We start from the raw sequence: 15,895 nt of genomic DNA, 5'->3' as shown, positions 1-15,895 counted from the left end.
GGAGTTCTGTATCAGACCAAGTTGCAGTTATAAAAGATAAGATGGAGAGATGTCAGCTACAGACAACATCTGGGAATGAGGTAGGAATACCCATGGCCCCCTCATTTCAGCATCCTGTCCTCTGGTCTGTTCTGAGCACCCAGAGCTGAGAATTCCCTTGGGCCTCATGCTAAATAAGTTAATTCATAGTAACTGCTGTATAATTCAGAATGCTGATTTATTCATTTATGATGAACATGATTTTACTCATAGAGAAACCTACACAGAAAGCCAAATAATCACCAGAATTTTGCTTGATAAACTTGGATCAGAACAAATGAAGATAAATAAAAAATTATCTAATGCAATCACCAGGATTTGCATCTCCATAGTGTAGGGATGTTTGTATGAAAGAGATTGGAATATTTGTGTTCATAAGTCAGGGTGTCGCCCGGCCCGGCGTGGCTCAGCAGTTGAGCGTCGACCCGGGATCCAGGCGATCGGGGTTCCATTCCTGGTCAGGGCACATGCCCGGCTTGTGGGCTCAATCAATGACTCTCTCATCATTGATGTTTCTGTCTCTCTCTCTCCTTCTCCTTTTCTCTCTCTGAAATTAATAAAGATATATTTAAAATAAATAAATAAATAAATAAATAAGTCAGGGTGTCTTTTCCTCTAGACAGTGCAAAAGACTAATGGACACCTTTTGTTTTTCAACCATCTCCCACTTCTGTGCCTAACACCTTCTATCAATATAGTCAATCTTAGGCAATAGAATAAATTAGATTTAAGCTTTCTTAATTGCAATGGCATTCTAAGTATGCCTCCCATTAACTCTAGTCAATATCTTATGTTAGGTATCCAAGGGGCTAAACTCCTGCTGTCTCTGTGGGGTTTGTTTACTCAACTCTCACAGATTCATCTTGGGCCATGATTCTGGTGTGTGTGTGTTGGTAGGTGGCTCATATTAGTGCAGCTTCACCATAAAAAATTCTGGGAGGATTCTAATCAGTTTATTTTTAATTTATTATTTTTTTAAGTGTCTAGATTTTATTTATTTTTTAAATATATCTTTATTGATTTCAGAGAGAGGAAGGGAGAGGGAGAGAGAGATAGAAACATCAATGATGAGAGAGTCATTGATTGGCTGCTTCCTGCATGCCCCTACCAGGGATCGAGTTGGCAACCACGGCATGTGCTCTGACTGGGAATTGAACTGAGATCTCCTGGATCATAGGTTGATGCTCAACTGCTAAGCGATGCTGGCTGGGCTCTAATCAGTTTAAAATGACCAATTATAGGTTCTATTTTGCATATGTTGGTGGTCAGCGAATGACACTATATGTGTGTTGTGCATTCCAGACCTCATCAAATTTATTGCAAATTCTTATGCATATTGAACATTGTCTATAGACTGATAAGTAATGGCATATCCTACAGATATATTCTTTTGAAAATTGTGTAGATCCAGGTGTGATAAAAAATATGAATTATTTATAATATAATAATGAAATATAAATACATATTTTTGTAGTTATTATAATAACTGAATTCATGATAAGTTTAAGTGTAAATTATTTCCTCTAGCTATAGATTCAAAAGGATAAGAGCTACCTTCCTATGAATTTTATAAATTTAACCTGCTAGGCACTGTTCTAAGCACTTATAAAAATGAACTCATTTAATTTTTGTAACACCCTCAGAGGTAAGTACTGTGATTATCTCTACATGACAGATAATGAAGCTGGGAAGCAGACAAGTTAAGAGGCTTGTCTGAGTCCTATAGCTAATAAGTAGCAAAGCTGAGATCTGAACCCAAGGTCTGGCTCCAAGGTCTAGTGCTCTTAGTTACTGGCTATCCTGCCACTCTTTCAAAGAAAGAGGTGTCTTCATGTACTGCAAAAAGTTTGGGAACCCCTCCCTGGTGTGAAATGTAAGCACTGTCAAATTCTGACTAAAAACAGCTACAATTTGGTGTGGAAGTTTGAGTGTGCAGCCAGAAACTCTACCAGGACTGTCCCTACGAGTCAGCAGAAGAGGTGGCTGTATATACTATGTGTCTTTTTTTTTCTCTCGTGTAAATTTTAGAAATTTTATTTTAGAATTAGAGCTGATATTCAATATTATTTTATGTTATTTTTAGGTATACATCACAGTGGTTAGACAGTTATGTAATTTACAAAGTGATATCCATGATAATTGAAGTACTCACCTGGCACCATATATAGTTACTACAATATTATTTACTATATTCCCTATGCTGAACTTTAAATCATCATGACTATTTTGTAACTACCAATTTGTGCTTCTTAATTCCTTCAGTCTGTGAGCAAACCTCAACCCCTTTCCCCTCTGGCAATCATCAATTTGTTCTTTATGTCTTTTTTTAAAGTTATTTTTTATTCTCATCAAAATAGCACTCAAGTTAACAAAAACAAAAATAAAAGTTCTCAGTCACCACCTTCCCAAACCCCATATCCTGGCACATCATTCTCCCTAGCAGCAACCACTCTCAGCATTTTAAAATTTCTTCTATGCTTTGTTTTCATATGTGTGTGTGTGTGTGTATGTACATACATATATATATATATATCTTCATCCAAAGATACCTTCACTGATTTTAGAGAGAAATCAAGGAAGGGAGAGGGAAAGAGAGAGACATTGATGTGAGAAACATTGATCAGCTGCCTCCTGCACACACCCTGAAAGAGGATTGAACCCACAACCCAGGTATGTGCCCTGACTGGGAATTGAACCTGCAACCCTTCTGGTATATGGGAGGATGTTCAACCAACTGTTTCCATATTTTAAAAATAATATGCACATATTCTATATGTCTATTCAACTGTTTTAGAAATTTGTTTCCATCTTAATATGATGAATAAAATTTTTTTTCTTTTGAGAGATTAAAGATGGTGGTGGACTAAGTGGAAGCTACACTGACACGCTCTTGGGACCAAACTGGAATTATAATTAAAATATAGAAAAACCATCCTGAATAATAAACTGCAACTGAAGATGAGCTGGAGAGCACACTCATAACCAAGGACCTAAAGTGGAGACTGCATAGAGGCTAGTAGGAAGTGCAGAGGTGCAAGAGGGCTGGCTGGGCTCCCACAGGCAGCAGCTGAAGGTCTGGAGGGATGTATCAGCTATGGGGGATTCCCACTGAGGACTCTGGGATCTAAACCCCAGTCTGAGCTTCTCATCCAGGAGCACCAGAACTGAGAAAGGTGCCCACATAACATCTGACTGTGAAAAGTAGCAGGGTTTCTGTCTGCCAGGGAGGGAAGGCTGGAACTGCAGGCACCCTCTTAAAGAGCCAACGCACAAAGTTTTGGGTGTAACCACTCACTTTGGGCTCCAGCAGACAGAGGGCAGAGTGGACTAGAGCTGTGTGAGGAGAATATAAGGTTGTGGGCTCTGGAGATTGAGATCAGAAGCATCCATCTTTGACTCCTATGCCATCATTCCCCCATACTGCAGAAGACATCTTTCTCAGGCAATTTGCTGCATTTGCTTGGGTGAGGGAAGCAATTGCCTTACCATGCTGGAAAACCTTTTGCCCTACACAGAGGAGTTTCTACAGCCTAAGGCTCATTAAGAGAATCAGATTAGTCAGCCTGCAGGCAGAGGCAGACTTCAGAGTGCTTTGAGTCTTTGCCTTATCTGCTTTTGGACCTGGGCCTTGGAAAAGCAGACTTTGGTGTGCATCTTGGTCCTGTCTAACTGCATTCAGCCCCAGCAGAGTAGACCTCAAGCCGAGGGTTGTTGATAGCTCCAATCTGGGTACTCAGGGCCAGTCACAAACTGCATCTGACATTGGCCTGCACCAGAGACCCTCCAAAAACACTGAGAGTCCTAGCAGATACACCTAATACATAGAAACAAACACAAACAGGCAGCTAAAATAACAAGCCCCAAATGAAAGAACAAGAGAAGAGTCTCCAGAAAAAGAGGTAAAAGAAATAGAAAAGAGGTAAAATAAAAAGAGGTAAACTCTATATCTGATATCAATCTATCAGATATAGAGTTCAGAATACTGATTGTAAGGATGCTCAACAGCATGATAAAAGATATAGAAACTATAAAGGAAATTAAGAATGACATAGCAGAAATAAAGAATACATTGGAAGAAATAAACAGCAGATTAGAGGAAGCTGAGGATTGGATCAGCAAATTAGAAGATAGTAGAAAAATCACTCAATCAGAAATCCAAAAAGAAAAAACAATAAAAAAACAGGAAGACAGTCTAAGGGATCTGAGGGTCAACATGAAACAAAACAATATTCACATTATAGGAATGGCAGAAGAGGTTGAAAGTAAGCAAGGGATAGAGAACTTGTTTGAAGAAATACTGGCAGAAAACTTCCCTAACCTGGTGAAGGAAAAAGTCATACAAGTTCAGGAGTCCCAAGCAAGAAGAATCCAGAGGCCCATGCCCAGACACATCATAATTAAAATCCCAAAAATTCAAGACAAAGAGAGAATCTTAAAGGCAACAAGAGAAAAGCAATCTGTTACCTACAAAGTAGTTCCCATAAGGCTGTCAGCTGACTTCTCATCAGAAACTCTACAGGCCATAAGGGAATGACATGAAGTATTCAAGGCAATGCAAACAAGGATCTGAAACCAAGACTACTGTATCCAGCGAGGCTATCATTCAAAATAGATAATGAAATAAAGAGCTTCCCAGGCAAAAAAAGGCTAAAGGAATTTATCACCACCAAATCAGCATTTCAGGAAATGTTAAAGGGACTGCTGTAATTAGAAGTAGAAATAGAAGCATTGCAAGAAATGTAAAAGGCACTGCTGTAATAATAAGAAGAAATATAGAGAGAAACAGGCATAAAAAATTAAAACAATAAATAAGGATCTATCAATAATAACCATAAGTACTTTAAGGGCAAGATCAACAGTAATGCTGCCATAGTCATGGACTTTTACACCCCCCTGACTTCACTGGATGAATCTTCCAGACAAAAAGTCAACACAGAAACAGTGACTATAAATGGCACACTAGGCCAGATGGATTTAATTGATATTTACAGAACATTTCACCCCAAAGCTGCAGAATATACTTTCCTCTCAAGGGCACATGGGTCATTCTCAAAAATAGACCACATGTTAAGACACAAACAAGTCTCTACAAGTTTAAGAAGATTGAAATCAAGCATCTTCTCATATCAGAAGGGCATGAAATTAGAAATCAACTAAAGTAAAAACACTCAAAATATTCAAACACATAGAAGCTAAATAACATGTTATTAAATAATGAATGGGTTACCAATAAGATCAAGAAAGAAATAAAAAACTTCCAGGAAACAAATGAAAATGAACCCACAACAACCCAAAATCTATGCACTACAGGCCTATCTCAAAAAGCAAGAAAAATTTTTAGTAAACTATCTAACCCTACAACTTAAAGAATTAGAAAGCTCCCCTGTGAAGTCATCCAGACCAGGGCTTTTGTTTTCTGGGAGTTTTTAAAATTACTGCTTCAATGTCATCAGTTGTTATTAGCCTATTCAGGTTTTCTGATTCTTCCTGATTCAGTTTTACATGATATCACTGATATGTGGAATCTATTAAACAAAATAGACTGAGGAACAAAATATATCTAGAGACACAGAAGCATGGAACAGACTGATGAATCTCAGTAGGAAGGTGGGGGTGGGGGAGTGAATGGGCAGAGATTAATCAAAGAACTTATATGCATATATGCATAACCCATGGACACAGACAATAGTGTCGTGAAGGCCTGGGGGGCGATGTGGATGCGGGGTGGAGGGATCAATGGGGGAAAAACATGGGAATATCTGTAATTCTTCTAACAATAAAGATATATTTTAAAAAAAGGATTTTTATCTTTTTTACGTGTCCCATTTTCTTCCTTTATCCTCTCTACTGATAGAATTCATTTTTTGTTGTTGTTAAATAGTCAGTGCTTACATTACTGTACTATTATTTACCTATGACTATATAATTATTATTTATTTGAGATGCCTAACACATCTTTGTAGAGATTTAAGAAATAGAACAGAAAATTTCTAAAACATCAAAGTGCATCACATTGTTTTGTGGAAATTTGTTTTAGTTATATATTTAAGCATGTGTGTACTAGGATAAATATAAAATAAATTTTTTACTGTGGATTGAAAAATTTTGCAAGCATTGGAGAGTAGGGAGGATACAAACCCTACTTCTTAGGAAAACAACACATTCTATCTGAAGGACCCCAAGGGCAGTATGTATAACTTGTATTTCAGAGGCAGAAAGTTAAAGCAAACTAGTACAAATAAAGTGGTGTGTTGAGATGATTATCTAGGATGCATTGCACAGACTGAGGGTGTTATGGGCTAAATTGTATGCCCTCAAAATCTGTATGTTTTAGCCTTAACCACCAGTGCCTCAGAATGTGACTGTATTTTGAGGTAGGGCCTTCAAAGTGATGATTAAGTTAAAATGAGGCTGTTAGAGTGGGCCCTAATTTAATCCCACTGATTTCCTTACAAGAAGAGACCAGGGATGTGCACACACAGAGAAAAGACCATGTGAGGAGAGAGTGAGAAAGTGACCACCTGCAACCCAAGGAAACAACCCTTAGAAGAAAGCAAACTAACACCTTGATCTTGGACCTCCAGCATCCAGAACTGTGAAAAAGTAAATATCTGTTGTTTAAGCAGTACTTTGTTATGTCAGCCCCAGAAAACTAATAGAGAGGGGTTGTAAGTCAATGAGTATCTGGAGATTTCTAAACATTGCCTTGAATATACCTTTCACTTCCTTGCCCTTGTCTTGATTTCTCCTACTCTCTTGGCAAGACCACACAATGGGATAAATGCAGTGTGCTTGTACCCAAGCAGCTGAAAATGGCTGAAGAAAAACACACAAGCTAGTCAACTGATTATACTTGAAATTCATGGCTCCAAACCCCAGACCTCCAGTGGGCCCTTCATGCCACTGGGCAATCACACTGTTTGTCCTTATTCAGACCCTCTCCACTCTCCTTGACATAATTTCACATTTTCTTTCTATAAAACCCTAACACCTTCATCCCTTCCTAACTACTCTCAACTTAGGACCTTTCAAATTCACTGACAAAAAAGGATAAATTAGAAAAGAGCACTTGCTCAGGCTGCTGCCACCAGCATGTTCTCCCACCCATCAGCATTGTACCCACAGTCCTGCCAGCTACTGTACATGAACTTCAACTGCTCCTGGCCAGAGTACATTCTCCCATTAGCTCTATTCCCTTGCAAAGGCATTGAATAAGCAGTTCACCTCATCACCCATTTTATCAATTTTTCATGCTCTATTCTTTATTATCATCATCATACCTGCTGCTATTTTTCTTATTTTAAAAACCTCAACCCTACTTTCCTCAGCAGCAACTGATTCACTTCTTTGCTCCCCTATGTAGCAAAACACATTAAAAGAGTTATCTAAATATTTATTTCCAATTTTATTCCTTCCTTATAATGATTTCAATTTCACCACCGAAACTCAGGTTGTAAGGGTCATCAAAGACCTCCATGCTGCTCAGTGCTCACTGTGTTTGATCTCTCAGCAGTCCTGAACATGTCAATCCCCCCCTCCCCGCCCCCTTCTCCTTTGATAGCAGTTTCTTCACTTGGTTTCTGGGGATGCCAGACTCATTTCACTTTTCTCATCCTCTCAACCTCTCTGGCTGCTTCCTCTTCCCAATCTTGACCTCTAAACAAGAGTGTTTTAGGGCAACTTGTTACTCCTCATCTCTGTCTACACTCCCTTTTGATCATTCATACAGTCCAGTGGGCTTAAATATAATCTGTAAACTGATTCCCAAACTTGTATTTCCTACCCAGATCTGTCCTCTGAATTCAGACTTGTATATTCAACTCCTATTATATACTTCCATTTGGGTGTCTAAAAGATATAAGCAAAACCAAGTTCCTGATCCAAACCCCTGCATCCACCCACCCTGTCATACCTGCAACCTTCCTCATCTCAGCTGATGGCAACTTCTTCAGCTCTATTGTTTAGGCAAAAACCATGGGTTTATCCTTGACTCCTCTCCTTGTTTCTCATACACCATATCCAAGTCATCAGAAAATTAGAATAGTTCTGTCCTCAGACCATGCCCAGAACTTGTGCACATCTCACTTTTTCTCTTCTAATTGCAGATTCATAGCTCCATCATCTCTCACCTGCATGGACAGAAATTGTCTTCTAACTGTTCTTTCTGCTTCTTCCCTGATATCTGCAGGCTGTTCTCAACACAGCAGTCAGAGTGTTCCTCTTTAAAACTCAAGTTAGATCATATTATTCCTCTGCTCAGAACTCTGCAGTGGCTTCCCATCCCGTTCAGTGGAAAAACCAAACACAATGAGCTATGAGGCCTGACATAATCTGACCCAGCATTACTTTTCTGACATTTCCTCCTTTACTTCCCTTTGTTTACTCTGTTCCAGCCATTCTGCTCCTCAAGCATGTCAGGACACTCCTATTTAATGGCCCTCACACTGGCTGCTGTCCCGGTCTTTATCCATTAGTCCCCAGATAATCACATGGCTAATGTCTCACTTCCTGCACAAATCTCCCTTTCTCAAGGAGGCCCAGCTTGACCACCCTATTTCCTGCTGCATTCTGACCTCCATATTCCATTGCCTTTACCCTGCTCATTTTTTCCCATAGCACTTATCATTTTCTAACATTCTGTATAATTTAGTTGATGAGTGTTTTGCTAATTGTCTCTTCCACTAGAATGTAAGCTCCACGAAGCTAGATTTTCTTGTCCCTTTTGCTCCTGATATATCCCCAGTGCTTACACAGAGAGGCCACCATAACTATTATTGGATTTGTTGTTGATAGAGGTGCTGAAATCACCAAAGACACTGAAAACAAACAGTAGATATCCAAAGGTTTGTGTCTAAATGCTAAAAAATTATTTTCAAACTTCTCTGACCATATTTTCCTTGAGAATTCTCCAAGTAACTCCAAATACTTATAATCTCCTTTGCCAAAAATGGAATATTTTGCGGCTATGGGGGAGGGACAACTTTCAATAATCAAATAGACATGAAACAGATTAACAAAATAACCAAATTTAATACATACATATGTATGGGAACCCCACATACACGAGAGAGTAAGAGGCCCCACATGCAGGAGAGGTTCAGAGACAGAAAGGGTACATGGGTATCTAAGACATTCTGAGCTAAGGATAAGGTAAGTTACCTTGGGGGATTATAAGGGTCATTGCAGAATGATAAAAAGAGCAGATATTTAGTAAAGAGAAGTTTGTATTGCCATACAGACAGGTTACCTGTGATAATCTATGATTATCTATGATTATCTCCCATTATGGGCAAGGCCCCTAATTAAAATTCTTCCAGGTAGTCAAAGGAGGTGCAGAAGTTTCTCCTGCGCCCGCAGCTAAATTGCCCTTAGCTCAAAATAATCCACAAACTACAGAAACACACCTTCTGGTGATTAGCTCTGAACCCCTACACAGAATAGTGGCGGGTACTGCCACAGGTACCTTGCAACTCCAGAAACACTACTTCTGAAGCTACTTTCCCCAGCCAGTTTCCAAAGTAAGTTTGAAGGCTCATGTTCAAGGTCAAACCCACCAGGGGTGGAGTGGAGAGTCAAACTAAGTCATTTCTCTACCAGCAGTCAGGCAGTGAGAAAAGGTGAGCAAGACAACAGTGGTCAGGGAGGCTTCCTGGAGGAGGTGAAAGCAGAAACTCCTGAGAAGGTAGGAGTTGGCTGGGTTAAGTGTTGAAGATGAGGCAGGAAAATTGGCAGAGGTAGAGGAAGGAAGAACTAGAGTAAGCAATCAATGTCAAAAAGAATGGTAAAAATATCTCACCAGCTTATTAATTCTGATGTTTAGTGTATTGAATGGTGGATCTCCAAAAAGATATGTTCACATCTCAGAACCTGGGAATGTGAACTTATTCGGAGAATTTATTAAGACCTCAAGATGAGTTTACTCTGGATTATCCTAGTGGGCCCTACATCCAATGACAAGTGTCCTTATATAAGACATATAGAGAGGAACAGAGAGAAAAAGAGAAGGCCATGTGAAGACAGAGAAAAATTAGAGTTATGCAGCCACAGGCCAAGGAATGACTGCATTCACCAGGAACTGGGAGAGGCAAGGAAGGATACTTCTCCAGGACCTCCAAGAGAGCACAGATCTGCTGGTGATTTTGTAATTTGGCCTCCAGAACTGTGAAAAGATAAATTTCTGTTGTTTTTAGGTACCTGGTTTGTGCCAATTTATTACAGTAACCCTAATTAACTAACAAGATAGAAGAAGCCTAGTTTCTTCTAGTAGACATTATAAATTAGATTCTAAGGAACTACAGGTTTATTTCTTTTCATATGTAAAACAAATTGCTGTGTTTTTTGGTGCCTAAAGATTAACAAACTAAATGTATTTATATTAGCAGACTTAATTTGTACACCATGAGATAAAACAATGAAAAACATTTTGTTATAATAAGTAGAACCCCAAGTGATAGAATAAGAGTTAAAAAAGATCTCAAGGTCATCTGGTCTAGTTTTGACCCCAACCTGTGATTAAACCCATCCTTGAAGATGGAAGCCAGTCCCTTCACACATCTGCCAATTTCATTTATATTGAGCCCCAATGTCTCTCAAAATCATTTTCACACATTGTGCTCAAACTGTCTCCTGATGTCCTAGCAAAACATTGAATCTGTCTTTCACAAGACATACTATCAAGCTTTTCTTTTCTTTCTTTCTCTCTCTCCCCTCCCTCCCTCCCTCCCTCCCTCCCTCCCTCCCTCCCTCCCTCCCTCCCTCCCTCCCTCCCTCCCTCCCTCCCTCCCTCCCTCCCTCCCTCCCTCCCTCCCTCCCTCTCTCTCTCTCTCTCTTTCTTTCTTTCTTTCTTTCTTTCTTTCTTTCTTTCTTTCTTTCTTTCTTTCTTTCTTTCTTTCTTTCTTCTTTCTTCTTTCTTTCTCTCTGTCCCCTCCCTCCCTCCCTCCCTCCCTCCCTCCCTCCCTCCCTCCCTCCCTCCCTCCCTCCCTCCCTCTCTCTCTCTTTCTTTCTTTCTTCTTTCTTTCTTTCTTTTAAATATATCTTTATTGATTTCAGAGAGAGGAAAGGAGAGGGAGAGAAAGAGATAGAAACATCAATGATGAGGGAGTCATTGATTGAGCCCGCAACCCGGGCATGTGCCCTGATCGGGAATCGAACCCCGATCACCTGGGTTCCAGGTCGATGCTCAACTGCTGAGCCACTCCTGGCCGGGCTTTCTTTCTTTCTTCTCTTTCTTTTTGTGTGTGCTCAGTATAAATTGTGTTTATAGAATTCATAAGAAAAAAATATTTTCAAACATACATCTCAAAAGTCTCAGTCTTAGATTTCAAAATAAACCTAAATAATTAATTTTTTAAAAAGGGGGACAAATATTGTGCTGGGTATTTATACATAGCTCTATTTTTCCAGTTTTATTAACATATAATTGACATAATATTGTATAAGTTTAAGGTATTCAACATAATGATCTGATGTATGTAAATGTTATGAAATAATTATCACAATAAGTTAACACATATTATTCAAATTTTTCTTTATTTAAAAAAAATAATTTTTATTTTTCTATTACAGTTGACATACAACATTATATTAGTTTCAGATGTACACCCCAGTGATTAGACATTCTATAACTTACCAAGTGATCAGTTGCAATAAATCTTGTACCCATCTGAAACCATACACAGTTATTAGAATATTATTGGCTATATTCCCTATGCTGTATTTACATCCCCATGTCTATTCCGTAAAAACCAACTAGTACTTTGTAATCCCTTCACTTTTTTCACTCATCCCCCCAGCCCCCTCCCCTATGGCAACCATCAAAATGTTCTCTGTATCTATAAGTCTATTTCTGTTCTGCTTATTAATTAATCAATTAATCAATTAATTAATTTTTAGATTCAATTGTGGATAATATGCATTTATTCCCATTTTATTGTTCATATTTTTTATCTTTTTTTTTCTTCTTCTTAAAGAAGATCCTTTAACATTTCATGTAATACTAGTTTGGTGGTGATGAACTCCTTTTTTCTTTTCTTTTAAAAAAAATATCTTTATTGGATTTTAGAGGGAGGAAGAGAGAGAGATAGAAACATCAACGATGAGAGAGTCATTGACCATCTGCCTCCTGCATGCCCCCCCACTGGGGTTCGAGCCTGCAACTGAGGCATGTGCCCTGACCGGGAATCGAACTGTGATCTCCTGGATCATAGGTCAATGCTTAACCGCTGAGACACGCTGGCTGGACTAGCTTTTTCTGTCTGTGAAACTCTCTATATGTCCTTCAGTTCTAAATGACAGGTTTGCTGGGTAGAGTAATCTTGGATGTGGGTTCTTTATTTTAATCACTTTCAATATTTCTTACAAGTCCCTTCTGTCCTGCAAAGTTCCTGTTGAGAAATCAGCTGAGAGTCTTATGGGATCTCCTTGTAGGTAACTAAACTGCATTTCTCTTACTACTTTTAAGATTCTCTCTTTGTTTTTAACCTTTTGCATTTTAATTATGATGTGTCTAGATGTGGGCCTGTTTGAGTTCACCTTGTTTGGGGCTCTCTTTGCTTCCTGGACTTGTATGTCTCTTTCTTTCACCAGGTTAGGGAAATTTTCTGTCATTATTTTTTCAAATAGGTTTTCAATTTCTTGCTCTCCCTTTTCTCCTTCTAGTGTCCCCATGATGCAAATATTGGGACATTTTTAAATTGTCCCAAAGAGTCCTTACACCATCTTCATATTTTTGTATTCTTTTTTCTTTTTGCTATTCTGATGGGGTGTTTTTTGATTTTTTTATATTACAAATCACTGATTTGATTCTGGCCTTCATCTACTCTGCTGTTGGTTCCCTGTAAATTATTCTTCATTTTAATTAGTGTATCCTTCATTTCTGACTGATTATTTTTTATGATTTCTATGTCCTTTTTCATGCTGTTGATGTTCTCACTAAGTTTCTTGAGCAACCATATAACCATTGTTTTGAACTCTATATCTGGTAGTTTTCTTGCCTCCGTTTCATTTAGTTCTTTTTCTGGAGATATCTCCTGTTCTTTCACTTGGGACCTGTTTCTTTGTCTTCACATTTTGGCTGCTTCCCTATATTTGTTTCTATGTATTAGGTAGAGCTTCTATGTCTCCTGGACTTGGTAGAGTGGTCTTGTGTAGTAGGTGTCCTGTAGTCCCAGTGGTGCAGCCTCCCCCATCATCAAAGTTGAGAGCTCCAGGTGTATGCCTGTGTGGGCTGTGTGCACTGTTCTATTGTACATAAGCCTTTATTACTGTTGGTGTCACTGGGAGGGATTGACTCCTAAGCTGATCAGCTGAGAGAATAAGAACTGGCTGCAACTACAGCAGAGGAGCTGCTGCACAGGAGCCAACCTTATGGAACAGGACTTGCTTCAGTGGGGCTATGGTGCTTACCAAGTCCACCCTGAGTATGTTGCTCATGGAGGTGGTAGGGTTGTAATCCACTATGGTCTGAAGCTGTCCACCAGGTGAGATGGCTCTTGGGTCTCCTGGGAATTGCAAGGTCAGCCACCATCTGAAGATCGCTCTATAGCTTGTTCTGGGTTTGGAGGTGCCCAAGAGAGTCCAAGCTGCAAATCAAGGCTAGTGCCAGCCTGGTGACACTTAGCTAGAGGTATGGGGTATGCAGAGACCAGATGCTACTTGTTTGAGAGATTTTAGGGAAGTCTAAAGCATAAGGCAAGGGAGGCAGTTTGTATGGAAAAGGCACTGGAAATGGCTTGGGTGGGCTTGCAAGTTGGGTGGGGTCTCAGGGAATTATCAAGGCAGGGTGAACAGTGTGAACCAGGTTGATGGAGTTTCAGATATGGTGAATGGCTGCCAGCTCTGTGTGTATGAGGGGGTGTCAGAAAAGAAATAATGGCCTCTGCCAGCACTTTTGTCTGGTGGAAAGCTGACCCCTCCCAACCCCACCTCTTGCCCTGATGCCAAACAATTCAGTTTCTCCCCATATATCCCTGGTCCTTTCAAGATGCTGCCTAGCACTGGAGCTCAGAGGGAGTGAGTCTGAGTAAGTATGTGCATGCACCCTTTAAGAGGAACTTCCAGGGAGTTGAGCAGCCCTCCGTCTCACTCAGCCACAATCCCCACTGGTTTTTAGAGCCAGAACTTATGAGGACTTATCTTCCTGGCTCTGGAATCCTGGTCTGGGAGGCCTGGTGTGGGGCTTGGAACCCTTACTCCGGGGGAACCTCCACAATTGAGGTATCTCTCCTGATTTTAAGCCACCATATGGGTTATGGGATCAGCTCATTCCATGTTTCCACTCCTCCTACCAGTCTTGTTGTGACTTCTTTAAATCCCTAGTTGTAGGACTTCCATTCAGCTAGATTTCAGGTGGTTCTGAATGATGGTTGTTCTGGAGTTAATTGTAATTTTGATGTGGTTGGGGGAGGATTCAAGTACTGCATTTACCTATGCCACCATCTTGACTGGAAGTCTCAAATTTTTCTTTTAACTGTAATTTGTTAAAGAGTTTCATTTTAAAATTTATTGAGGTCAATCATTCATTGAAGGACACTAAAGTTGTTTCAGTGTCTTGGCTATTGTGAATAATGCTGGAGTGAACAAAGGGGTGTCTATATCCTTGCAAATAAATATTTTCAAAATTTTCAGATGGATACCCAGAAGAGAGGTTTGCTGGGTCATATGACAACTCTATTCTTAATTTTTGGAGAAGGCTTTATAGTGTTTTCCATAGAATTCTAACTGACAAATGGATTAATTGTTAAAGGTTTGCCAGAGTTTATTAGGGCACAGGAGCAATGATTTTCTTAAATTCAATGATGTACAAAGTATTTACTATGGGAAATCAAACAAAGCACATTCTAAAAAAATAAAATTATAAAACAATATGTTATAACCAAATTATTTAATTTGTTCTCTGCAGAAAATTAGCTAAGATAATAAGTAGTCCTCACCTCTTTTACACCACTAAAAAATCCAAAGGCTGAAATTGTGTTTTCCTGAATCATATGTAACAGTTTGTTAAGAGCTCTAAAGCCTATATTAAAAGACAATATGTTGAAATTTAGTGGAAATACACTGAAAAACTAATGACAGAGGAAGACACTCAAGTTTTCTACTAATAAAAGTAGCTTCAATGTAGATTTTTTGGACAAATAAGCTATTGTTTTCTTTTTGCAGAAATTTCTTTTTTCTCCTTATTAATTAACTTTATTGGGGTGACATTGACTAATAAGATTATATAGGTTTCAAGTGTACATTTCTATAAAACACGATCTTCATAATGTATTGTGTGCCCACCACCCAAAGTCAAATAAGCTTCCATCACCATATATTTGACCCCTTTTACAATTTACTATCCCTACCCCCCTTCCCTCTGGTAACCACCATACTGTCCTTTGTGTCTATGAGTTTTTGTTTGTTTTTCTTGTTTATTCATTTGTTGCTTTCAGTTTCATATCCCACATATGAGTGAAATCATATGGTTCTTGATTTTTTCTGTCTGGCTTACTTTACTTGGCATGATATTCTTAAGATCCATCCATGTTGTTGTAAATGGCAGTATTTTTTCTTTTCTTATGGATAAGTAGTAGTCCATTGTATATATGTACCACATCTTTATCCAATCATCGATCAAAAAAATTTCACTTGTTTCCATGTCTTGGCTACCATAATGCTGCAATGAACATAGGACTACATATATCTTTACAAATAAATGTTTTCAAATTTTGGATGTCATATGATAACATTATTCTTAATTTTTTGAGGAACCTCCATACTGTTTTTCATAGAAGCTATACCAGTTTACATTCCCACCAGCAGTAAATGAGGGTTCCTTTTTCTCCACAGCCTCTCCAACATTTGTTATTACTGTGTTAAT

Source organism: Miniopterus schreibersii (genome assembly GCF_964146895.1).
Source record: "Miniopterus schreibersii genome assembly, chromosome: 2".
Taxonomy (NCBI): domain Eukaryota; kingdom Metazoa; phylum Chordata; class Mammalia; order Chiroptera; family Miniopteridae; genus Miniopterus; species Miniopterus schreibersii.
Note: the sequence above shows the minus strand (reverse complement) of the source record.